The following is a 25,440-nucleotide window of genomic DNA, read 5'->3' as shown; positions in this document are numbered from 1 at the left end:
CCCCTCCCCGAGTCACGTGCAGCTTAATTGTTTTCTATTTTATTTCACGCAACATCCCCAATCTATCAGTGTGACAAGCAACACACTGCATGGAAGCACTTCTGATTTTCTTTCTGCAAGGCTGGAAAAATCTGCCTTCTGGCTCTCTCCTGTCCAATCCCTCGTGCTTACATTTTTAAGAGGCTGGATAACAAAGTTGAGCAACTGAATCAGCTTGGAGACCAAAAGTCCCCAGCGTTTATGTTAACTACTCCATATATGACTCTGAAACTAGTCCCTGAAGTTTGACTTGGGCATCCTCTTAACCTCCCATCCCTCAGCCCAAGACAGCTTTAGCTTATTACATCTCTCCATCCGGCAAATCCCCCTAAATCTGCTCTTCTTCCTCACTCTTTAGTAAGATGCAGGGGAAAATGGCCTGACCAGCGAGTTTTGCCCCCTCTGGTTTGTTTTTACCAAATCCAGAAGTTTCCCACCAGCAGCTCATTGATTCCTTAGCACCAAACCATCGAGCTGTGAGGGCTGCCCTTCGGAATCTAAAGCTACAGGCTTGGCAGGGCTAAGGAGGAAGGCAACGATCCAGCACCGGGAGATGCAGAGGCTGAAGAAACACAACTGGAGAGCTGACCACAAGCTGCCACCGCGGCATCTCCCCAGGTACTGAGAGCATCTCCTGCAGGCAGCTCTGTTTCTGGCTGCAGCAGCGTTTGTGGCATTCCAGGCCAAAATTCCTCTCTCCTGATGAGGTGGAGCATCGTGTTTGCAGGCTGCTTCCTTCCAGCACTTTTGGCCACAAATGGCCCGGAGCGTGAAGCTGGCACACGGTTCCACAGCCAAGCTTTTGGGACGTGAGACTGTTATGTGGTCAAACAGAGGGAGGGCACAGAAAGGCTATTAAGGCGAGGAAAAAGGGCTCTGGGAAGTAACATAATTGACTTCAGGCTTCACCCAAGCTGCTTATCAGCAACCAGAAGAGGCACCGTGTAACATGGCCAACCGCTCTTCCCACCCCTGTCCTGCACCAGGAGGTGGCAAGGCAAAACCAGTTTCCCCTGAACCTCTTAGCACCGATCAACCCCTTCCAGCCAGGGGCAGCCAGATTTTTATGCTAACACTTCGGGAGGCGGATTGGGCAGAAATGCTTCTCTCAGCTCTATGTGGGTTTGTTAATTAAAGTAAATGCTCCCAGCTGGGCAGGCAGGGAGTGCTGCTGGGGCTCCCTCGGGATGCCTGGCAGGGAGACTCCTCTGGCACCCGAAGCAGTTGGTCTTGTAGCAATGTGGCGGTTTTGGAAGGTAAGGTCCTGGATTTGTTCTTCCTTTTAATGAACTTTGTGGGGGTTAAAAGCAAAGTGTGGCTTCTGTTCTTGATGTAGTCCTTATCCGCTTGGTATTGGAGGCACCAGGGAGCTTGCTGCTTCTCTGGGTGCTGCAGGAGCCGGGGCTGGTGGCTGCTGCATTTTGTTTCAAGTGGGAGTGGATGCAAATAAATCCTGCTGTTTTGATCCACGTGGGTGACAGCAGCCCTGGAGGTTCGAACTAATGCTAAGAGCAAACTTCATTAAACTCGCTGCGTGTCATGTGGCTTTCGTGCGAAGCTATAAACCACTGGTGGTGCCTGTAGTTTGCTCCGTGTGCTTACAAACCTTAGGCTGGACTTTGGGTTTGCTTGTCTTTGGGATGTGTTGCCAGTCTTCTTGCATGCAGGTCGCATGCATAAATACGTGCAGTTTTTACTACCGAAGTGCCTGACCTTCTGAAGGTTTTACTGGAGCAGATTTTTTTTTTTTTTCTGAAGGTTTTACTGGAGCAAGCTTTTTTAGGATCGACTTGCAAGGGGTTTGATAGGGCGCAGGAGGAGCGGGAGGAGCAGCCTGGGAACCACCCAGAGGGCTCTGACTTCTCCTGGTTTGTTCAGAGATGCTGGCTGCGTAACAGTCAGCGAAATGGGCCGTGTTATCTGGGCGTGAGAGATCAAGATACGTTTCAAGAGCTGCGGAGAAGCTAGCAGGAAGATCGGAGACAAGGGCCTTGGTTGGAAGAGATTAAAATGCTTTTGTGGGTTTGGTAGATCAAGGACCTGTTTTGTTTTAATTGAATTTGCTCCTAAATTTGTCTATCAGTGCTATACGAGCCATGAAACGCACCTGTGGGCTGTATGAATCAGCTGAGAAGGGATGCGATGCATTTTGCCAGCCTTGATGCTCTTCAGAGTACGTGCTTGTTTTGGCTGCTGCGAAGAGCTCTGGGTTATGACAACACAGAGGGGGCATTTCGGAGCCATTAGTGACATCTGCAGCCTCGCAGGAATGTGTCAGATAGTTAATTATTGTGTTGAAATGTAATTCTATCATGCCGCAACATAAGTAGTTTGTTTGGGCACTCTTTCCTCCCCCCTCGCCGAAGATAAAGGAGTTAAGCTTAATCATTAAATCTCCATCTTGATCCATGTAGGTCACGCACCGAACCAGAGCCAGATAGCACAGCATTTAGCAACCTTATCTCCCTCACAATAAAGAGCAAGCAGGAAGCTGACTCTGTTGTCTGCGCTATTTTTTAATATACATTTATTTAAAGAAAAGCCATCTCAAAAATGGTGGCGCAGGGGGGGAAATGTTCCAAACGGCAGCTTCTGTAAACAGGATGAAATCAGATAAAGAAATTACTGTAAAAATATTGCCTCATCTCTAAAGCTCAGAACTTTTTTTTCTTTTGCTCTTTTTTATCTTTGAGAAAGATAATGAAAGAGGAAGCTTGAAACCACATTTCCATTGATGTTTGAATACACAACTGCTGGATTTAAGAACTGGAGGAGATCAAAGAGAATGGTTTTCATTCCGATAAAATTATAGCAGTTCTGGTATAGGGTGATGGGCTCATTTATGAACTCTACGACGCAAATAGTTGTTAAGGCACCTCTTTTTTTTTTTTTTTTTTTTTTCCCCTTTCCTTTGCTAAGAACTAAATGAGAAATGCCTGGAATTCCTAAGGATTAATTAGGAGCGTGGCTAATAATGTTATAATAGATACATACTAACAGTGTATGTCTCTCCAAATACTCTCTGGGAGCACAAAACATCTGTAGGATCCGAAGGGAGCAGGAATGTCTGTTCATTGCTACTGTATATTGCAGCTCACATGACGTGAAAACTTAACAGCATTAGGTTACAAAAAGCGTGTATCCTGACACCATGCTACGGTGATTTAACTTTTTATTAACACATAATCTGACATTCATTACGAAGTATAAACTGCAAGCCATTCATGTATGCAGAGCAAACACAATTATTTATCACGTGCTATGTTATGTTTTCGAATTGTGCAATAAAAGTAATCAGAAAGGATCTGTAAAAAAAAAAAAAAAAAAAAAAAAGGAAAGAAAGAAAGAAATGCATCTCTGATTGAATGGGAGATCTGAGGCTGCGGTCCTGTGGGACATCCAGGAGGAGTTCCTGTGCCTGTGGAAAGATGGAAAGATCTGGTGACCTGGGCAGGCTGTGCTATGGCTGTTGTGAGATTTTTGAGAGCTCAGGATTGTATCGGGGCTTGTGTCTGCTGCAGCGTGGTAACCTCACATTTGCATGCCCTGGGGATGTGAATGTGCTTTAACGCAGTTGATGCAGAAATGAATTTGTCCGTGCCGGTCATACAGCCTGGCTTGCTCTGGAATCCGGTTTGGGGGATATTTATCCGCTTTTCTCATGCTTCAGAACTTGAAGTTTCACACAAACAGTCTGCATTGATCACGGTGCAGATGGGAAACGGGAACTTTCAGAATTAGTTTTTGTCTATTTTGGTTTGTTTGTTTTTTGTAATGTATTGAAACAATTGAAAACAAGCCTGACCATCTCTGCTGTGGACAAAGAAGGAGGGGGGCGTGCCGGGGGTGTCTTTGGCTGTAGGACACCAATCCACATGGAAATCCGTGTCCATAATGGCTGGTGTTTGAGCAGGTGATGGGAAGGAGCCTCTTCCTCCAAACAGTTGCACGGTTAATGACAATAATAGACAGGGGTTTAATTTTCTTTTTATTTCATGAATCTGCCAGGTTTCCTCTCCCTTGTTGACTGGAGCCTGATCCAGTCTGTTGGCTCAGCACCACCTCCCCTCCGTTCCCCGTTAATCTCTTTATTAAAACCTTGAGCAGAGCGTGGTTCTCATGGTCTCGCCTCTGCCAAGTTGCTTATCAGATGTGGCTTGTGCCTCAAAGAAGCAGAGAAGTGGGCAAGGTTTTACCCTGAATTATTTTATTTAGTTTCCTTTGCTGGCCAAGTGCCCTGTGTGACGCCACGCTGGGCTTCCCAAAAGAAAGGAAAATGTTACTTCAACTTAAAAATAGCTTGCGTGCACTGGGGGCATAGAGGACAGCTCAAACAATTAAAATGGTGGTTATCCAAGTCATGCCTAATAAAGTCACCTGTGACTTGTTGAACCCAAGTTAATGGCCATGAAATGCGTGGTTAATAACAGACCAGCCGTTAGCCTGATGGGTGATGAGCCACAGGGAGCTGATGGAAGGCAATAAATAGTAGCACATATTTGGCAATTTAAACTGTCACTTGAAAAAATTGATCCCTCTGTTGACTGTGTGAAGTTTATATTTTACTTTTAATATGCCTTCTAAGAGCTTTTTGCTAGCTTGAACTTTCAGTGAGACTAGTCCAGTATTCAGAGCTAAGCACTGAGATTCCCTGATGGTGCCAGCGCCTGTGCACGGAGGCCTTGCGGCCACTTTTGGAGCTGGCTGGAAGTTAGCAAGGCATCCCTGGGTGTCCATCCTGCTCAGTAGGAGCTGAAGGAAGAGCAGAGATGGGACAGAAAACTAAAACTGGAAAAAGGATGTTGAAAGAGTGGGCAGATAGGCAATAGGACAAGGTTAGGATGTGCTCAGAGAGGTACTCGTGGCTGTCAATGCTGTGAAACGCTCCAGGAATCAGTAGGAGAAATGCCCGAGCTGACTTTGCAGATCCTTGCGCTTGCAGGTCTTGAACTTAGGATGTTTTTGCCCTAAGAATGATGGGGCTGTTAGAGAACACAACGCTGCCAAACAGCTTTCCATTCCACTTGAAAAGATGATTTGTTTACAACTTCCCGAACCACGTAAGTCTAGTGCAGGAAGGCAAACCACTTCACAGATGCTGCAGCAATGCTCAGCGATGAACCTGCAGCACGTAGCAATACCTGGTGAGCCGCAGGTATTTCTGATTCCCTGCGATCCCCCGTCAGCAGGGCCGTGCTCACCTGGCATGGAGAAGCAGTTCCCTGAGCTCTCCTACCTGGCTGGATGCTTTGCCATCCAGTGGGCACCATGGCAGAGCAGTGGGGCTCTTGGTGGCATCTGGTAACACTTGCTGGCCCAGGTTTTGCTTAAATCTCATGAGAAAGACTGAGAAATTAAGAGAGAAAACACCAAAGTAGAAGGGATGTGGAAAAATCCTGTCTCTGTAGGGGTTTTGCTGTCATCTGAGGACAGCGGGAAGCGTCGAGTGGACTCTACCCTGGCAGAGTAAAGCCCCAGCATGGGAAAGCTGAGGTTTCTGAACCCAGAAGGTGACTTTAGCTTTCTTTTCCATTGCCATCTTGTGAAACTCTTTTAAACTGAAAATAGTGCTTTCTTCTGGCTGCAGAATGTAAAACAGCCTTCCTGGAAGAACTGAGGAAAAGTGCGGCACTTGGCGAGGTTACTTTGGTCACTCAGAAATTGCTGACATGTTATTCATTGTTCCTTATCTAACATCTATACACCTCTTTTTTTTCTAGCTCAAAATGATCTATAGTTTTTCTTTTTTTTCTTTTTTTCTTTTTTTCTTTTTGTTTAATCTATTCATATGCTTAAAAAAGCCGGGGCCATTAAGCAGTCATTAATTATTGTTGTCGTAGGTGGCTGTGATGTTGTTGTGATGAAATATGCATTCGCTTGTACTTGCAAACTGTAAATGTGCGTGCGTTCATCATGTAGGCAGCGTGGGCAGGGTGGTGGCTATGTTGTTGTCTCTCAGAAAATACAACTTTTTAAATATTTTGGGTTGTGTTCACACCTGTTAACAAGGCTGACTTCCCCTGGGAAGGGTGAGCTGCTGCGTGAGGAGGAGGAGGGCGGCGGTACCCAGCAGGTGGGTGCTGCTGTCCCACAGCTCCTGGGGATGGGGCCATGTCCCCTCCACCACTGTTAGCCTGTCCCGTCCCCTGCCTGGGGACACATCAGCTTTCTCTCCACAAGCCTAGAGGATGTGGCTTCTGCCTCATTTTGCAGCAACCGAGTGCTGTCCTCGCTGAGCAGGGTGGCCTGGTGGCTCCCCCGGGGTGCTCGGGGCTAGAGGCTCAGCCTCGGGACAGGAGCGGCATCAAACCCAGCCTGAGCATCCTGCTGCTTTCACCAGCTCACGCTCCTCCTTGATCGTAAGCACTCCTCTCGCTGGCTGTCACATCACAGGAAAGCTGCACATCATTCACTGCCGAGGTCTTTGAAGGGGCTTGGGAGAAAGGAGAGACCCTGTGGCTGCCCCCCAGCAGCTCCCCCGAAGCTGAGCGCAGACCTCTTTGGGTGCAGACACCTCCACTTGGTCCCACACCGGCCACATCCCCCCAGAGAGCATCCCCCCAGGGGGCCAGGGCAGGCTCCTGGTCCTTGGGTGCTTCCTCTGCATCCCAAGCAAGCCCCTGGGGGCAAACAGATGCAGAGGCGGTGCTGGGGCTGGAGGAGGAGCAGCACCGCCAGGTCCCTGTGATCTCCTCGTGCTGTATCTTCATCTTGAAGCGCTTACAGAGCGCTCTTAGAAGTGCGTTTTCCATATAGATTGTCCACCTGAGGATATAGGATCCCTTTGTAGGCATTACTTAATTTAATTAAGTTTCACCGTGCTTCTTTGAGGCAGGGAAATGATACTCTGTGGGTTTTTTACACCTATGTAAACTGAGGCGCAGGGGTTACGCATCTGCGGGAGCGTCCAGAGGCACTTTGCAGGAGACCTGCTTTTGAGGGTAGTGTTTCCTCAGGAAAGAAGAAAGAGAAGTCCTAAAAATCAGGAGGGGAAAATGCAAAGCCAGAAAAGCCTGAGAAAAGGGAAAATAATGTTTCGGAAAGCTACAGATTGAAGTAATTTTAAATAAAGCATTTGGAAACAAAGTGCAGCAGTTAGTTTAAAATTAAAATCTTCTGGTGGGGCTGTGGGGTGGGGAATAGGTTCTGCTTCAAACACTGCCGTCTGAAATGTGGGTCAGCCCTAGCTTTAGGAAGGACCAGGAGGATTTTCAATGTAAAATTAGAATTGCCAGAAGGGAAACGAGCGTAAACATGGGGAGAGTGGGGAACCCGTGCTGGGGAAAAGGAGAGGGTCCGAGATGGGGCCGTAACGCGTCCGGCTTGGGAGAATCCCCAGCCTTGCATGGAAAATGAGTTTTGTTTAGCTAAGCCCCAACTCAAACACACTTGAAAATTCAGAGTTTTACCAGCCTGGTATCGGGCTGTGAACAAGTCGCTATTGTTCGAGCGAAGAATGCCGCCCCTGTCACCCGCGCTTCGGGGCTGCGGGGCTGCTGAAGGCAGCCTGGCCCCTCCGAGCGAGGGAGGCACGGCGTGGGTTTGGGGTGAGGCTGCCTGCATTAAAAACACCAACATTTATACGTACAATAAACAATGTCAGCCCTTTGTCTTGCCCTGCCCGCTCCCCTTCTCCCCAGGGGCCGATCCGGCACCGCTGGGCGACCCCGGAGCTGCGGGGAGCGGCCGCTCGCTGCTTCGGTGGTTTGGGAAGTGCCTTTTCCTGAAGGAGACTTGAGAAGGGGAAAAAAAATGAAGGAGAGGAAAGCGAGGTGAGACCTGGGTTGTGGGAGACGCCGGCAGCCAGGACCTGCTGGCTGGGCACCGCTACAAAACCCACGAAGGGCAGGAGCTGTCCTGCCTCGAGGGGTAGCCCAGTAGGCTTGGCTGGTGGCCGTGCTTTTGGAGCTCCCCCAGGGGTATCTCCTCTGCGTGCTGCTCCTCCAGCTTCCACCTGGGCTACCCCTGAGATGTGAGGTGAGACAGTAGCACTGCCTTGTGGGGTGCGGGTCAGCTTCCCTATGGGGTGAACCCAGCTGCTGACACTTTCCAGGCTTGTTTATAACTTATAAACGACTTAAAAGTGCACCTCCGCTGCAGGAAAACGTCATCTGGAGCAGATCTGTCACCATGGTAGTGGTGACATGCTCCCACAATGGCAGTCATTTAAAAGGACCTAGAGATGATACCATTAACAGTACCCAAAGATGATCCCAGTAGAGCTGTTCTCTTCTTTATTTTATTCTAAAATAAACTAAAATAAATATGGTTGTGGGGTGCAAGTGGGACATGATAGAGTCAGGGGAAAGGTCCAACCTTCCCAACACCACTCCTGTAAGTCGCCCAGGAGCAGGCTCCCTCCACCAGTATGACCAGTCCAGCTGGGGACTGGCAAAGGGAGGGCTCCAGTCCCATCCACGAGGCTTTTGGAGCTCCTCGAGGGTTGTGTGGTCCACGCAGCCCCCAGCCCTCACGTGGAGGCTGCAAGACTCGGTGTCGCTGTGGGATGGGGAGCGTTAAGGAGTGAAGTGCTGCTGGTCATCGCTTTGAGGAGCAGGGGGTTTATCTGTGGGTAATTCATGGCTCACTGAAGCCGAGGAAAAGAAAGCGATAATTGAAGCTCGTGCCCATTTAGAATACCTTACATCAGAGCTGAAGAACTGAAGCTGTTTTTTCCATTGCAGAAATTATTTGGCCTTGAACCACACAGACCTCACTTGCTATTCTGCAATTGAAAAGAGCCTTTTGTGAGGATTTTTTAAAATAATTACTACAAAGCACTTCAAGAGGAATTCTGATTGTCGTCTATTTTTCATTTCATGCTTTCATGACATTTTTGTTCAAGGATGAATCTTTTATGAAATGTCTATTTTAGGTTACACCCTCCAGAACCTTATTATTTGCCTTAAAAAATCCGTCATGGGCAGGAGCATATTCTTTAAGCTCTCCCATTAGTATAACTAAATTCATCAGAGTAATATCACTATTCATGCAAAATAGGTGTCGTCTTTCTTTTAAACCTCTTGGCAAGTGGTTAAACTGATTTTAACAAGTATGCACTGCCAACTTCTTAAAGCCTTGAAACGTCTGAAGATTCCCAGGCTGCAAAGGACTATTTACATGGTTAAAATTATACACATATCCCCTCTACTTAAAACTGTCCCCTCATCACATAAGACCCTTGCAAATCCATTCTGACTTCAAAAGGAGGAAAAGTTCCTCTTCCATGAATTTTTTTTTCCTCCTCTTAGCACAGCCTGGGCTTTCCAGGTTGCAAGAGCCACCAAATGTAGCTCGAGGGCCAAATCTAGGTTTTTGCTCCATGGGTGCTTCTCTCAGCGAGAGGGAAAATTAATGAAAGGTTGTCTATTTTTAAAGCCTATTGAAAAAATAATTTTAGAGATAAAAACCTGAGATTTTAGGTATCCCGCTGTCCATTTTCGTAACATATATCCACTGTGAAAACGCAGCAAATGACGCCACGAAATCCTGTGGGACGCCTTCTAAGCTGATTATCGGGTTTACAGGTTGCACCTCCACCCTTTGGCTGTCCTTACACCTCTGCATCCCAGCTCCTTCGCCACCGTCCCTGCAAGGAATAACTCCTACTGACCCCGCTGCTCACAAAAGGAGAACTTCAAAGTTGCATCCTCACTGTAACATCATGGGAACTAATTGTGGTAATTCATAGGTATATCCAGGGAAGAGTATTTGCAGGCTTATTTGGCCAAGAAGCAGAGAGCCGTGCCGTGGCTAGCACAGCCAGTTGTAGCTACGCGGGCAGAACTTCCTCAAAGTATCTGCAACCACCCCATGGAGTAATAAATCTGAAATGCCGTTAAAAGATTAAAAGAATTGTTCTCATCCGAGATCTCCGGGTTATTGGAATGTGTTTGGGGAACTGCTTTGGCCTGAGCTCTCTGTCTTTATTACCCTTCCTCCTGGCCCGAAGCACTCCTGATAAATTCATTGCAGTTCCCGGGAAGGTATCGGGCTGCAGGCAGGGAATCCCACATTTGCTCAGGATTCGTGTCTTGTCTCCAGTCCTCTGGTGGAGGATGTCTGAGTGTCAGGAGGTTGCTGTGCTGATCCCAGCACCAAGAAAGGATTTGATGACGTGGTCTGGCACGGGCATCATACAAGCTGGTGCACCTACTACGTGTGTAGTGTTTCCTGCGTCCTGTTTTATTTTCTAACTGTTTTGAGCTGAGGCAGTCTGCAAAATGGAGTAATGCTTCCAGGAAAGTGCTGAAAGTCAAATGCTAGGAACGTTTGTGTAAATCCTTTCAGTTTTCTGTCTTGTATTTGCAAAATTGAGATGCCAACAACTGCCTTGAAGTCAAAAGTTGTTAACATCTCGTGTTTTGATTTGGGTCATTGTTGAAAATCTGTATGCATATGCACACACGTAATGCGGTGGGGAGTGGGCTAAACGGTCAACCACAAAGCACGGATCCAGATTTGGATCTAAATTCTTCTAAAGTTCAGGAGTGCTCACATCCTGGGAGCTGGTTCAAAGCCATCTCGAGCTTACAAATTCCTGTCTGGTGCACTCGCTGCTGTACCTGTCTGACTCGAAGAGCGACCAGAGGAGTATCTTTCTTGCGAGCCTCTCATTAGAGAAAATATGAATTACAGAAAGTAATCCAATACCTACCCAGGCTTGCTGCCATGCTCCTTTCCCACTTTCTTCAAAGGAAACTTATCCTGCATTTTGTATGGATCCAAACCAGCACACAAAAGGAAGCGTGCACGTTTGTCAGCCCAGCGATCAGATGGGGAGCTGCAGGAAGGGATTGCAGAGATGCTGACTGCTACGGGCACTGTAGCCTGGGCAAAAAGTCTCCGTCTTCATTTGCTGCTGATAATTTCGAGATAAAATAATGTTTAAGGGAAAAAATGTGAGTTTTATAAAAGTATCCACTTGTCTGGTTGGGGAGGGAGTGCTGGCTGACGGAACTGCTTTTGTTGTGCTCTGTGGGTGACACAGGAGGGTGGTGGAGCACGGGGCTGGAGGCATCGTTGCCCTTGTGCTGTGGACCCGTCGCCTGCCCCGTTCTGCTGCCGCATGCCCCAGGGCAGTCCTGGCCCGTCGCTGTCTCTAGGTGCTGTTGTAATAAACACAAATAACAGCGATAATTCCATGTGTTCCTCTGCAAATAGGTAAAAGGGTTACATTCTTCAGAGTCTGATGCTTCTTTGAGCAGCTGAATGTTTCAGAAAGGTGGATGGGACCCAGATTTTCCCCCTGCTAACACCAAGCGTGTTCCCACCAGCAGTGCCCGCAGGTGGCCAGTGGGCTGGGGGCACCCCGAGCATCTCCTGCTCCCTTGGCTGGGACTGCTTTGGTCCCTCCTCATTATCTGAACGTTTTCACCCAGAAAACTGCTTCACTGTGCCATATAACTCCTTTGGGACCCTGCTGTCCTTACCGATGTATTTGTGTGGGGGTGCAAAGCAGGGTGTCCCTGGTGGGAGGGGAAGGCAGGACCTCAGCTCCTGTGTAGGGCCAGCTCCAGCCCGGGCTCTGTGTGAGCAAAATCAGGCAAATTCAGAGCTGGCTTCCACCGCCAGGCCCCTAACATTATTTTGTAAAGTACCTCGGGGTACCTGGGGTCTGAAAGGAAACTCTCTTTCAGAACATCTCCATCTCTGTTCTTTTTACAAAGCGCACTGCGTTTATTTGCAAGGCTTCTGAGCGGCGTTTCATGGTTTAAACGGGGCCATTAGGAGAAGCCCCAGGAGCTGCCGGCGGGGGCAGCTGGGGCTGTGCTGGCTTCTCAGCACCGGGCATGCGAGGCGAGAGCAGGAGTGAATGGATGAGCTCGTTCCCGTAGTCCCAGCCCGCAGTGACCAGCTCACCACAGCACTAATTAAGCAGCAGTCAACTCGGCGCTTTCAAAGCGAAAATGCTGTCAGCAGGTGAAGGGAGAAATCCCTTTCCGCTGGCGGCTGGTTAGTGGGACAACTGCCGGACAAAACTGGGGAGAGCACAAAGCCCTCAGCCTGCTCCTTTACATGAAATGAGACGGGGAGCTTTGAAATGTAGAAGTTGCGTGGCTGTCACCTTCTGCGAAGGGGAGAGGAGAAAAGTGTTTGAGAACAGAACCAAATTGCGCTTCCCTGATTTTTTTTTTTTTTTATTATTAATTTTTTTATTAAGGCTCTTCAAGGATCTTTTGATCTCACCAAGGTATTTATTATCGCAGACTATTTGTTATGAATCGTGGCATCGCTGCCAGCCGAAGGGAATTAACTGAAGGCAGCAGCCTCAAAGCAGAGAGCTGTGGGGCTTTGCAGTGTGAGGGGCCATGGGCTGTCACCAGAGGGACCAAAAACTGGGCACGGCTGCACTTTTGGACCATATTTTGGAGGGCTGGGGCTCCTGAGCTCCTTGTAAAGGTGCAATCAGCAGATCAGGCTTTGGTGCCAGCCCCGGCATGGTGTCCTTTAAGCATTGTCTCTGGGGTGAGGGGTGCTCTGCCCCTTCCCCACCCTGCAGGCAGGCAGGTGCTGCTGTCCAGGCTGCTGTAACATCCTCTGAGCATCGCTGCACCACGGCCAGGCTGCCCGTCCTGTCCCGATGCTGCATGGTGTGTGATGGAGCAGGCTCCAGGGGATGGCACAGCTCAGCCCGGCCGTGCTCTCCATCCCAGTGCACATTTCCCTTTCTGCTCTGTCTGGCAAGGCTGTGCTTTCCCTGGCACAGCAGCAGCGACAGGAGCTGGAGGTGTTAACGGAGCACAGGCAACCCATAGGTAGCCGTAATCACTGTATGGATCTCAGAGGGAGCCCTAAAGACTCCTGTTTTGAGCAGACTAATTACAAAAGGCCAGTTAAACCGGTGTGAATCCAGCATAACCCCAGTGTCAGCCACGGCACCTGCCCCAGATCACATTGAAGCCACCTGGGACTCGTCACCCTTTTTGTTTTCCCCCCCGTGCCCCCAATACTCCCTGGTCCAGCAGCTGAGTCCTTGGCTCTATGTGCATGGTGCAGGCCTGGCTGCACGCTTCGCATCTCTGCGGCGATTTTACAGCAGGTTTTTATGGGAATACTGCTTGTTTCTCAGTGCCTTGCTCAGGGCTGAGCTGCAGTGTGGCCGCACGCTGGCTCCAGGGCTGTGCCACCCTGTGAGAGGTGTGGGATTTCAGTGGGTGAGGTGGGCAGGGGATGACCCAGACACGGTCATACCTCCCTGAATGCCCCAGTAGGGTTCAGGAGGGGAAGCAGATTCCTGCCTGGCCCTTCTGGTGCATCAAATACTGGCGAGCAAGGTGCAGCCCCTGACACAGCCCCCTCTGCACCACCACTTCTGTATGGTCGTGCCACACGGGGGACCTCAGCGGGGTGACACGAGCTCCAAACCTCTTCAGGAAGGTCACAATGGGCATTCAGGGGTTTGATCCCACAAGCACTTGTAGGATAGCCCCAGTGAGCCCCCCAGGTCCTTGTTCCTATCAGCTGCAGGGGCTGCAGCACCACGCAGGGGTCCCGTGAGCTGCACCAAGGTCATCGGAGGGGATGTGGTGCCCATGAGCCCTGGGATTTCACCTGGGATGCACCTCCGAGCACCTCCACGGCAGAACAACATCACCGAGGTGACGGGATTCAGAGAGGAGCAATAAAACCAATGAAAGGGCTGGACTGATTTATGAGGAAGGATTAAAAGAGTTACATGTGTTTAGCTTGGCAAAGTGATGACTCGGGGTGGGACGCGGTGTCTGTCGGCGAGTTTGAGGGGCGTAAATACCCTCGGAGGACGGGAATTATTCAGCCCGGTTCAAGAGGGAGTAATGAGATTAAATAAAGGAAATAATCTTTGTGACTGGGTTGAAGGAAAACATTCTTCATGGTTGGAGCCCATTTCCATGTGGAATAATCTCCCCAAAGGAAATCGCTGAAGCCTCGGGACTTGAATCGGCAGCGAGGAGCCAGGGGAGCGGAGCACCAGGGAAAACAGCACCGGGGCTTGGAAAACACCGAACGCTGTGCTTCCAGACATGAAAAAAAAATCTGAAAGTACCGATTGCTGTGCTTCCAGATGTAAAAAATAAATAAAAAATTGGAAAACACCGATTGCTGCGCTTCCAGCCGTGCCATGCGAGTGCAGCTAGGATGTTTGTACGCAGCCATCAACCGCCGCTTTGATGTGGGGAGGGAAACAGAGGGGAAAAAAACAATTGTACAAATTATAAATTATCTGCATGCTTAGAACTGCAAATTCAAAAGGGAAGAAATTCAAACCATTATTAGTGCAAGTTTCCCAAAGAAGGCCATGGCCGAGCTGTCAAGGAGGGTTGTGAAATCCCTGCTTGTGGCCCAGGAACGTGATGGTGAGAGCTGACCTGGAGCATCCCACGGCGCTGGCGGGTGCAGCCCGAGCCCCTGCATGACTAACGGGTCTGGGATCGAGTGGGAACCGAAATAAAGCAATTAGCAGGCTCCTGGTTACCCTAATAGCTTCTTATTTGTACGGCACTTCTTCTAACAACAATTATAAGGAAAGGTTTTTCCCCTGCGATTGTGAAAAGGGGGAAAAAACTGGTAATAATGTGGAGAGAGCAAGTCCATGTTCCAAACAAGAACCATATGTTGACTTATCATGGGAAATATGTAAATACAGGCTCGAGCTGATCCGGAGCACATGTTGTTAGTCATGAAGCAGCTATTTAAAATTCCACGGCTGGATCATTAACTTCACAGTATCCTTTATGGAAGACAACAGAGGGCAAATAATCAGAGTGGCACTGAAAATAGCCTTCCTCTGAAGAAATCTCATTTAACCGGGGTTTATGGGAAGGGCTTTGTGATCCGCCAGCTGAAGCGGAGTGGGGTCTCCTCGGTGCTGATTAATCGGGCGCCTTCCTCCCATGCCAGCAGCGGGTCCTGGCCCTGAAGTCCCCATCGGACATCCCATGGCATCGGGAACGGCCCCGACTCATCCGCCCTGAATATGGGGAGCAAAAATGCTCACCAAGTGCTCACCCCTGGCTCCCACTCGACAAGAGTGTACCTGAAGGACGTGGTGATGGATTGTGGGCTGGCCGGGAGGTTTGTCCCGGGGTTTCTCTAAAAGTTTGGCTGCTCTCAGCTTGTGTTCCCATCTCCGCTTTGCTATTTGCTCTCAGTCACCCCGGGCAGGTCGCTCACGTCCGTCGTCTCCTCCTTTTCTCAGTCGATCCTGACAAGGCGCCTTCTCTCCAGGGCCGGCCGTGATCAAAGGAGGTCTAGATTGAAAGAGATTCCGTAATTAGGAAAAAAACTCATAAAATGCAAGAAAGAGATCCTGCACCCCAGAGAAGGCTCTGCCTTAAGGAAACACTTTCGAGTGGTGAAAGAAGAGCTTCAGCCAAAAGCAGCGACCTGGCAGGGCCCGGCCCTGGCCCAGTCCCCTTGGGATGTGCGAGGAGGGAGCAGCCGTGGCCGTGTCCCCCCATGGCATCCCCCTGAGGGCTCTTGTGGCCACTGCTTTGGTATTTTTGGGCAGGAGGCAGGGTAAAAGCTGAGCAGGCTGCAGGGGTGGGGGGCTAAAAGCATCACTAACCTGAGTAACCCCGCGGCAAGAGCCACCCGCGGTGACCTGGACAGAGGGGAGATGGGGAGAAGGAGCCTGGGGGAAGCAAAGTCATCAAAACGTTGTTGGAAGGAGTGAGAGCTACAGGGGGAACTTAAAGGAAGCCGTTCATGTGAATTCAGAGATAACAGGAGAGCAGTGGCTGTACGAAAGGGGAAAATCACAGCTCTAAGTGCGGGAGCTGCTGGGAAAGGTGGGGGCTGCTCTGAAGTGCTCCAAACGGAGCAAATCCCCGGGGGTGCACATCAGGGGAGCTGGAGCTGGGGGCTGCAGGTGGCTGCACGGCAGCAGGCCATCCTGCCTAAGCTAAACCCCATGTTTTTAGGGTGTTTTTGCATGTTGGGGAGGAGTTCTTGTGTTTTTATCCTGCCTGGCCACCAGTGCAGCCCTGCCTCTGCATCCATCGAGCTGGGCAGGGGTCAATGTGGTGGGGGAAATAGGGCTGCAAAGGGACAAGCCCTGCAGAAGGGCTCTGAGCCCCAGGGATGAAGCTGACAGAAGATGAATTGTGGTGGCGGTGATCACCTGAGCTCTGATAACACCCAAAACGTGCACGGCATCTGCTGAGAGCATCTGAACACAGACCAGAGCAAGCTTGTACCTCCCAGCAGTGCCTTCCCTTGGAGCCCTCTCAGTTAACATCCCTCTCTTTACATCCCTGCTGAATCAGGTGCCCGAAGTGCACAGCCCAGGGCACGTTACCCAGGTTGTGCCAGGTTGATTTTCCTGCTGTTATCGGCCCCGTTTGTTATTCGGCCCTGTCGTTTGTCACAAGAGAAGCAGTCTGTGAATTCAGTGCATCCTTCCTTCTTTTTATTATTAGGGTTTTATGGTGCTTCAACCCATGCTGTGACACCTGCTCGTGTAAAGCTGAGGTGGGGCTTGGAGGGGTGACCGTGCCACCACCCCACAGCTGCATCCAGCCCCGTCCGGGGCTGTTGTAACTTTATTCTCACCTGTGCTTGCGTTTAATTTAAGTGGGAAAAAGAAATCTGGCATTTTCTGATTTCCAAGAGGTTGAACTGACCAAAAGCCTATTTCTTTCTTTCTTTTTTTTTTTTTTTTTTTAATTTATTTTATGCCTCTTCTTTGTAACGTGACAGTAGCTCGATTAAACCAACACACCTACAAATGCACCCACTCCCCAACCACGCAGCACCAGCAAGGTTTGGATTGCGTTTTCAATACGATTTTACTGCAAAAAAGGGAAAAAAAGTTGCCAACTCTGACTCTTAGGGGCTGTTTGCAATTTCTTGCTAGCCAAAGCAACCCGTGGGCAGGGAGGTGCCTCTGCTTTTCCCTTCTGCAGGGCCAGGCAGTGCCCCCAGGCAGTGCCACCCGGGTGCAGGTGGGGACAGCAGCGCTGGCGGCGAGATGCCACCATGATGCTGCTGGGCTGGGTGGGACATCCCATATTTTGGAGGTTTTTGTGTTTCCAGCCACCTTCTTGAGTTGTAGACGAGCAGATGGGAAGCTGTAACCAAACCCCTGACTGCTCTCTCTCGATAACAAGGAGTTTGTTTAAACTTCCATGATTTTTTTTGAGAGAAAGCAATGTTTGCTCTTTTTTTTTTTTTAATTTATTTCCTCCTTGTGTTTTGACAGTTTTGTTTCTCTGGGGCACTTTTATAGGAGGTTTTTATTATTTTACTACGTTATTCATCTGCATTTTAATTGCACACAATAAAACTTGAAAGCTCACAGCAGAGAAAATCCTATCCGACTTTCCATCCTGTCTCACTGGGGATGAGTTGTTGGGGTTGCGTCGTTTGTCAACAACCAGGGCTGAGCCCTTGGTAAGAAACCAGGGCTTGTAAGAAAGGTGCTGATTTTCCTGACGTATGACAGCAACAACTTTTCATTGGCCTTGTCAAAAAATTCAGTTTAGCCTTGCCTTCATCTGGGGTTAGCGGGGTATGTTTAGAACAGAGCAGGTGTTGTCTGGAGGCAGGACAAGCGAGCCACGAGTGCCAAGAGCAAAAGGAGTCATCTCGGAATTAATTCCTGACGAACGGTGGTACCCAAAATATGGGGAAGGGATGCCCTGGAGCATCTCTCCTTTGCTTTCAGTAGCTCTGCTTGTCAACACCGGCACTGTTTGCTTTGGGGTTCACTTTGCAGAGTTATCTTGAATCCAGTCCCGTTTGCTGAGCACGGTTGGGTTTTGTTCCCTGATCTCCAAAAGCAAAAATTCCCATCTAAGTGCCTCCGGGGAGCTCCCTGCAGAAGTCCCGTGTGCTGTGGGGCCGGGAGAGCTTCCCCATCCCAGCAGTGGTGGTTTTGGGGCTAAACCAGCCCCAGCCCCGCTCCTCACCTGCACGGAGCCAGGTGAGAGGGTCCAGCCCCCCCTGAGCCACCAGAGCCAGCGGACTCTGCAGGCGTGCCACGAAACAATAAAAAATGTGCCCACGTGTCAGGGTCGGATCCTCGGGGCTCTGTGCGAGACGTGGAGCTCGTGCTCAGCTCCCTGCAAGCATGAGCCAACATTTTGCGCTTGAAAGACTCTGGCCTGTAAATCACTTCACCTTTCCGTGGCTCTCCCTTGTCTGACAGGCTCTTTCTCCTCGTAATTATTATAGGGAAAAAAAAAAAAAAAAAGGGGAGGTGAGCAAGTTTTCACGCAGAAAGTGAAGCAGCTCAAATTGCATCCAGAAAAAAAAAAAAAAAAAAAAAAAAAGTCCTCTATTAAAACATTATCCATCCACTCCTTCCTCTCGCCCCCAGCTGATATTTAAGGGGATCAGAAGCAGAATTGCAAGGCAGCATTTAAATCAGGCCGGCTGCGAGCTCCGTGTATTAGTGCACCTGTGTTTCTCATCAAACGTGCTACCAAAAGGGCTGGTTAGAAGCGCTTTGATCTGACTTTAAATATCCCCAAACATCAGGAACTGGAGGTATTTTAATCTGATTTTACTGGAACTGCGCCGATTTAAGGAAAACAGAACCCGAAATTAAGTTCATATTTTCCATCGATCCCTGGGGTTTGCAGGGAGGTTTTTGCTGCGAGCGGGGATGGCAGGAGAGCAGCAGCAGGAGCAGGTACCTGCAGGCAGCCCTCTGCCAGCTGCCAGTCACTGCAAGAAGCCTGGTGCTCTGTCCTTCCTTTCTTTCTGGACTCATTTTTTTCCCCCTTTAGCTTCTTTCCCCGCTGCAGTTTGGGTTTCTCTTCCTGGCTGTGCAGCACACGGTGTGTTTTCCCACGTGAGCACCTTCTCGGTCAGGAGATGTTTCTTGTCCTCGGGTCTGAAGGGGACCCCTCTGGTGCAAAATCCAGCGTGTGATTGAAATGCCCAAGGTCTGACCTCACCTGAACCTGCCCTACCCCGTTACACACGCCTCTTTGCCTCACTGGAGATGTAGAAATGCTCCAGCTGCTGGGGACATTCCCAGCAAGACCGATGTCCCTCGCCAGCTCCCAGCCACGTTTGCAGAGGAGCCCGGCAGGGCTGAGCCTAGGGACTCAAACAAAACCCTGCCCACTTCCCGAACACCCTTTTTTCCCTTTGTTTGTCCCTCTTTTCCCTTCGCTGTGTTTGTCCCTGACCCTGCTCTGCCGTTCGTTCGTCTCTCCTGCGTGGGGACCTCGGTCAGGGTCACCCAGCAGCGCCCGGCGACTTGGAGCTGGGGCTTCAGCCTTGGGAACGGCCTCAGTAAGGGGTTTATTCTCAGGCTACCTGCTCAGCAGATGGTTCTGTTTGTTTTGTTTTATGTTTGCTTTAATTCTGCTCCTAATGTGCCTTTTATAACGTCTTCTGGCAATACTTCTAGGCCCGCGCTGGATGGATGCTAGCCTCTGTTGTTAAAGGCTGAGGTTGGGCGGCTCTGGGCTGTGTTATCTTCAGATCTCTCCAGTTAGGCTTCAGAACGTGCTAAAACACTCGGCTGGAAGCTTTTTTCCCAGGACAGTGCAGGATTTTCCCAGTGCTGCCACGTATCCCTGAGCTCCTCTCCTTGTCCTGCAGGGATCTGCGCCCCGCTCTTCCCCCGCCACCGCCGGCAGGGCCAAGCTGCAGCGTGCTGCGCTTCCCTCTCCCCCTCGGTTCGCTTTTTTCTTGGATGAAAAGAAAGCCCTGGCTTTAAAAAACAGGGGTTTTCAAGCAGATGAGGCTGGCTGAAGCCACAGGGAAAAAAAAAAAAAAAAAAGGCAATATTTGAGCACAGAATGAGACAACTCGTGGTGTGGCGGTGCGCTCGTCAAAAATAAGGTGCGTGCCCAGACAGGACAGGCTGAGAGGTTATCTCCCACCCTGAGAAAAAAGCTGATTTTTTCCTTTTCCTTTCCAAGTGGTGATTGTTTGGCTGGCCGTTGACTGAGGCTCGTTCTCGGACAAAGGCTGGGGGTTGGCGATAATATCAAAAAGGCCGTCGGAGCTCTGGGCCAGCCAAATTGTCGTTTCCTTACGCTGCTGTCATCCAGCCTTCTGGGGCACCGAGCGTCTGGAGCAAACAGCTGAAAAGTATCTTTAAAAACAGAGCAAAACCCTTCTTCCAGAGCAGTTCTCTTCTCCTTGTACCCAGCTCAGCCTTCCCTTGGATATTGTGCTCGACTGCAGCATTTGATCAAGAAAAAAAAAAAAAAAAAAAAAAAAAAAGGATAAAACATATAGGTAGAAATCAATGGAGCCTTTAAACAGTGCCCTGTGAAAAAGGCTGCACTTTACTGTTGTCTTTCTGAACCCTGTGAAATGCTGGGAAACTGTTTTTAATAAACAAGAGTTCAAACAGTGGGGCTCCGTAGCCAACAGTCACGCCTTAAACTCTAAACTTTACATGAAAACTCTTAGATCCCTTTGAACTCTTTTTTTCCTCCCTGGCAGAGGATTCCAGTGTTTATGCATTTTTTTGAGATTGCTGGCGGGATCATGAGGAGGGTTTTAATATTTTTTTTTAAACAATCTCCTGCCTTCAGAAACCATTAATGCCCACTAAGAAACATCAAGGCGTTGCTTTGAAGTGCCTTCTGGCTACAGCCCTCTTACACTCTTTGGTTACTGTGCAATCAAATAATTAAATGGAGTCTAAAAAAATTCTTTTACCTGGTAATTAAACACCCCATGTTGGACAGTTGCGAGGGTTTTTAAAGGCATTGCAAATCTACAAAGCCTTGAAGCACAAAAGCACTCCATGCTACAAGAACAAGACACTTTCTCCCTCCGTTGGCACCCCGGCCCACGGGCAAGGTGAGAGCTCTCCCTCCTCCTGCAGCCTCACCAAGGTCAGGCAGCAGATCCCGGAGGAGAAAGGACAGCTGAGATGGTCGTAAATGAGCAGAGCTAAACTCTCAAACATTTTTATGATTTTTTTTTTTCGTTTGTTTGTTTGCTTTGGAACGAACCGTAAGGAAGAAAAAGTTGGAAGTGGCGCTTTGGCTACTCCATCAAATGCTGCGCTGCGGGCCAGAGGCCGGCCCCAAAGGGCAGGGAGCACGGACTGGGAGGCGAGCGCTCTCCAAAGGGCTCGGGGTGTGCTGTCAGCCAGTGCCCAGTGCCAGTTCCCTTACTGGGAGGAGAGGGAGGGAGAGGGAGCCACCTCCTCCCTCCCACGGGCACGCCGCCGTCTCCCTTGGAGGCACCTTTTGGATGGGAGCTCTCCGGGACCCGGCTGCCTCCCTCGCTTCCCAGAAGTTAGCTGAGAAAGTTTTCTCCGCTTCCAACCTAAATTGGCCCTTCCTTCCTGGAGCTCTGCTTTGATCCGGGCATTTGAATCTCAATGCAAAACTCGGTGTTTCGGGTGGTTTTTGCATGGCAGCAAGGAGCTGCGGGCTTTAACCCCTGCCCGGCCGTGCTGCAGCGGGCTCCCTGCCCGTGTGCCTGTCAGTATTCCCAAACCACCTTTGGTTTTCCAGCATCTCCTCTGGGGCCGATGTCCCAAACACTGCCCTTTGTCTCTCCATCCTGCTGGGGCTGTTGGGAGGGTGGTCGGTCTCTGAACACAGCTGACCGGGGACGTTCATCCTGTTGTATGCGGTGGCTGCTGCGGCTGCACCGTGTGTGCCTCGCCTACCCCGCGTCTGCCAGTGCAATCCTGCAGCGTGTTACCTCTCCGGGATGGCCAGGTTATCAGCTGGCTGTGAAACAATCAGAACCTGATGCTGTGTTTGTAGGGCTGCCCCAAACCTTCAACGATGTAAGGGTGTGAGGAACCAAGAGCTTTAGAAAGGGCCCAAAGCTTTCGCTCCAAGCTCTGCCAGGCTGCTGCAGCCACCTGCAGGTTCTGGGGTTTTTGGAGGGTGGAAAGCTTTTTTTGCTGGACTCTTTGCCGTTCATAATTTGGGTCTAGGTGAGATCTTGAGGGTTACCTGGGCTCCCCCACACCTCGGAGAGCCCCTGCCTGCGGGCAGCCTGGGGAGGGAGGAGGGAGCTGCTCGGCCAGGCTGTTGGTGCTGGGGGCAAGCCCCTCGCAGGGACGATGCCAAAACGTCAGCGTCACTCCAGGATTCATTGCTTTGCGAGGGGAGGGAGGAGAAAACCCAAGCCAGGAGCACCCTGGCCACGCATCCCATTTATTTAGCTGCGGGATGGGGCCGTGGCAGTGCCAGGACTGCAGATGAGGACGCAGAGCAGGCGCCGCACATCAGGAAGGAAGAGGTGGTTGGTTCAAAGCCGTGGGGTTCAGAGATGTTCCAGACTCCTGCAGGGCCCAAGACAAATGTTGAAAGCCAGAATTCCCAGAGGGTCTTTCTGTTTTCTTTTTAAAAATAATAATAATAATAATAAAAAAAATCTACCTGTCAAATCACACCGAGTGAAGCGCTGAATTAAGGAAGACAAGACTTAATGGGCTTTCTTCCCTAAAAATAGATCCTCTCGTGAAAGAGATGAAGGGCATTGCCCAGGGAGGTCAGCCGAAATTGCCTGAAATTACGCTATCACCTAGATGTGGTGTCCAAAATTAGCCTCCTCTCTGGCTGTGTGGGTTCAGTGCTCCCTGAAGATTAAACGCAGCACAAAATTCATTTAATCTAAAGAGAGTCTAGGCCATACGGCATGCCATAGTTTAAATGTCAGAAAAACTGAGCCCGGGACTCTCTGTGATGATTAGTAACATGCTAACGAAGCCACGGGGGAAGGAGCGAACGGGGGCTGTGCGAGGAGGCTGGGCAGGGCCGGGGCAGGAATTGAGGATGTTGCTGGGAATAATTGAAAGGGCCTGAACCAGGGCAGCTTTCCCTATCCAGAACCAGTTCTGATCTTTTTACAGAAGGGGAAGGAAGATGATTTGCTTTAAATAATCCTCCAGCCTCCTCAGTGTGGGTGTTTTCTGGACTCCGTGATTAATAGAGAGCACGTTGGAAAGCGATGGGATAGGAACCTCATTTAGAGCCCAAGCATTCCTTACTTTTTTTCCTTTTTAATTAATCTGAGGTTGCTCCTGGAGCGCAGGAGTTGGAGGAAGGTGCTTGAGGAACACGAGGTTAATGGAAGGTGGAAGCAGAAGGGAACAACCATTGGCAGTACAGTGAGCAGTGTGAAGCAGCAGAGGTGCCAGCCTGGCCGGTGCACGGCTGCCTCCTGGTTTCAGAGGGAATAAACTTCACTCGATGGGGGGGAAAAACCTCATGGAGCTCCGAGAAATGCTGGGGGGGCAGCAGCACGGAGACGCTGCAGGACCAGGGCACCTGCGAGGAGGAGGAGGAGGAGGGGGTTTCATGCCTATAGTCTACCCTTATGGTCATGTCTTTGCTTTATGGTCTGACAAACTGGTGTGCAGGAAAGCACTGGAAGGCTACAGAGAGGGTCGATGTACTTGGGCTGCTATTAATTGTGTTGGGCAAGGGAGAGGAAACTCCCGGCCCCTCTGATGGTGGCGTGGCACAGGACTGGGGGACGATGGCAAACGCGGGGCAGAGCAGGGTGAGTCAGTGCCCTTAGTCACACCGTCACGGCCTCCTGCTTTCACGCCAAAAGCCAGGAATTGAGGAATCAGACAGGACTCGTGGCTTGAGGGGGTTGGCAGATTTTTATTTGTTATATCGGGGGCAGCTTCGTGCGTTTTTGGACGCTGACTCAGAAGTTTTGCCGCCTTTGAGGCAGACGTCAGACATTCAGGCTAGAGGCAGGGGAGCAAAATATGTCATGCATCGGCTTTGACCTACCTGCCAGCGGGGGCTGAGCCTGCTTTGTGTCCCGGAGCAGCCTGGTTGCTGCTGGAGGAAGGGCAGTGCCCGTGCTCGGGGTACTCGGACGATGGCGAGGTGAGATGTCCCTGCAGCCTCCTGCCTGCCCACAACCCTAACCCAGCCCCCACTCCCCACCACTTCAGGCTCCATTTGGGATGGAGCAAGACCATTGCACTTCTTCACACCTCCCCAGCAAACTCAAGCTGTGAAGCACTTGGGAAAGTGTTTTTTTTTTCCCCCAAAAAAAGCCTCCAGGCAATGCATGCCCGTAACAGCCCCCCAGCCCTCTGCTCGCTCCAGGCTCCACCCGGCCCAAACGCTCCCGAGGACTGTTACAGGTCCGTCGACACGTTTTAATTGTGTTTTTGTTGGACCATGACCCAGCCTGCAGAGCAGAACCACGGCTTTGAAGCTCTCTGCCCGGCGCGGCTGCCGCTTGCCCTGTCCACGCCGCCAATTACGCGCCGCGCTGCAGCCCAAAGCGGGCAGCTCCCCTACCTCCGCGGGTGCTGCGGGGCCTTAATGAATGTTTCCAGCAGGCTTTGAAGATGAAAAATGCTCGAAGTGTTAAGTATTAGCGTGAGTTAGGCGTACGGAGCAGTTAGGTCTCGCTCACACATTCCTTCCTGCAGCGAGCCCTGCTCCGCGCTGCTTTTGCACAGCTCGGTGCTGGGCACGGTGCTGGGTGGTGAGGCAGTGCCTGAGCAGCACGGCTCCTTGCAGGGGGATGTTGGCTTGGAAATCTGGGCCCTGGGGTGCTGGGGGGGGCTGTGCTCCCTCAGACAGACAGGTATCTTCCCGTGTCATTTAAGAAAAATCGAAGTTGTACTTTTAAAGTCGTAACCGTGCAATTTTCCCACGCTGCCATTCCAGCTAAATGCTGACAAGACAGAGCTGTAATCACCATCTTTACCCCGAGACAAGCGGAAAAACAAAATGTTTCTGAAATGCTGAAGGTAGCTGAACACTTTCAGAGTGTCACACATTAAGGTTGTGTCTAACGATCTCCATGTCCCACTTATAATTGAAACAGAAGAGAGTGTTCACTTTTCATTCATTTTTAAAAGACTATTCAAATACCCTTTCATCTCCGCTAAACAGCCTGCCATGTATTTGAAGCCATTTTATATTTTGTTTCTACAGACATCCAAAAAACAGAGGTGAGTATTTTGGAACATTGATAGAAAGATGCAAAGGCTTGTGAGGCACTGAATGGCTTCAAGCTGCCTCAAACGCATTTATCTTCCCAAGAAGAATTAGGCACAGTGTGATTCATTTTAATAGCAGAAGAAAAATAATACTACGATGTAGTGCTAAGTTCCCAACCTTTGATGGTAGACTAAAAAAAGAGAGAGAAAAAAAAAATCTTTCTTCCCTTATGTTGTTGAAGTCTCCCTACACCCATCCGTTATGTCCAGCTTATCAATTAAGATGAACCCCATGAACTTCAGATGGTTTTTAAAACAAGGCACCATCCATTTAAATGTGTAAAACTGCCTGCGGCTCCCTTTAAGTGCGGGATTCAGTCCCGAGCTCTGTGTACTCGGTGTGAAGTTGAGCCCTTTGATAGAAGTTTTACTGATGTTTTAAATGAAGTCTTCTCAAACACACAAAATAACCCAGATAATTTAAAACCTCACAGAAAAAATAGGGTGGAGGGAAAAGAAAAAAAAGGTAGTTGGTGCCATTGGTCTAGCAGAAGAAA

General features: G+C 49.9%; 1 long non-coding RNA gene across 1 annotated transcript in view; it reads left to right on the top strand.

The window, feature by feature from the left end:
* The first annotated feature begins 1,196 nt into the window (after positions 1–1,196).
* The window catches only part of LOC311420705, a 30,464-nt gene continuing 6,220 nt past the window's right edge, over positions 1,197–25,440 (top strand). The window contains exon 1 of the long non-coding RNA XR_014684490.1: positions 1,197–1,295. This is a non-coding gene — a long non-coding RNA (uncharacterized lncRNA). The remainder of the gene's footprint in view (positions 1,296–25,440) is intronic.

The sequence above is a fragment of the Aythya ferina genome (genome assembly GCF_964211825.1).
Source record: "Aythya ferina genome assembly, chromosome: 18".
NCBI lineage: Eukaryota > Metazoa > Chordata > Aves > Anseriformes > Anatidae > Aythya > Aythya ferina.
The sequence above is the reverse complement of the archived record's forward strand: the minus strand, read 5'-3'. Positions and strand labels throughout refer to the sequence as shown.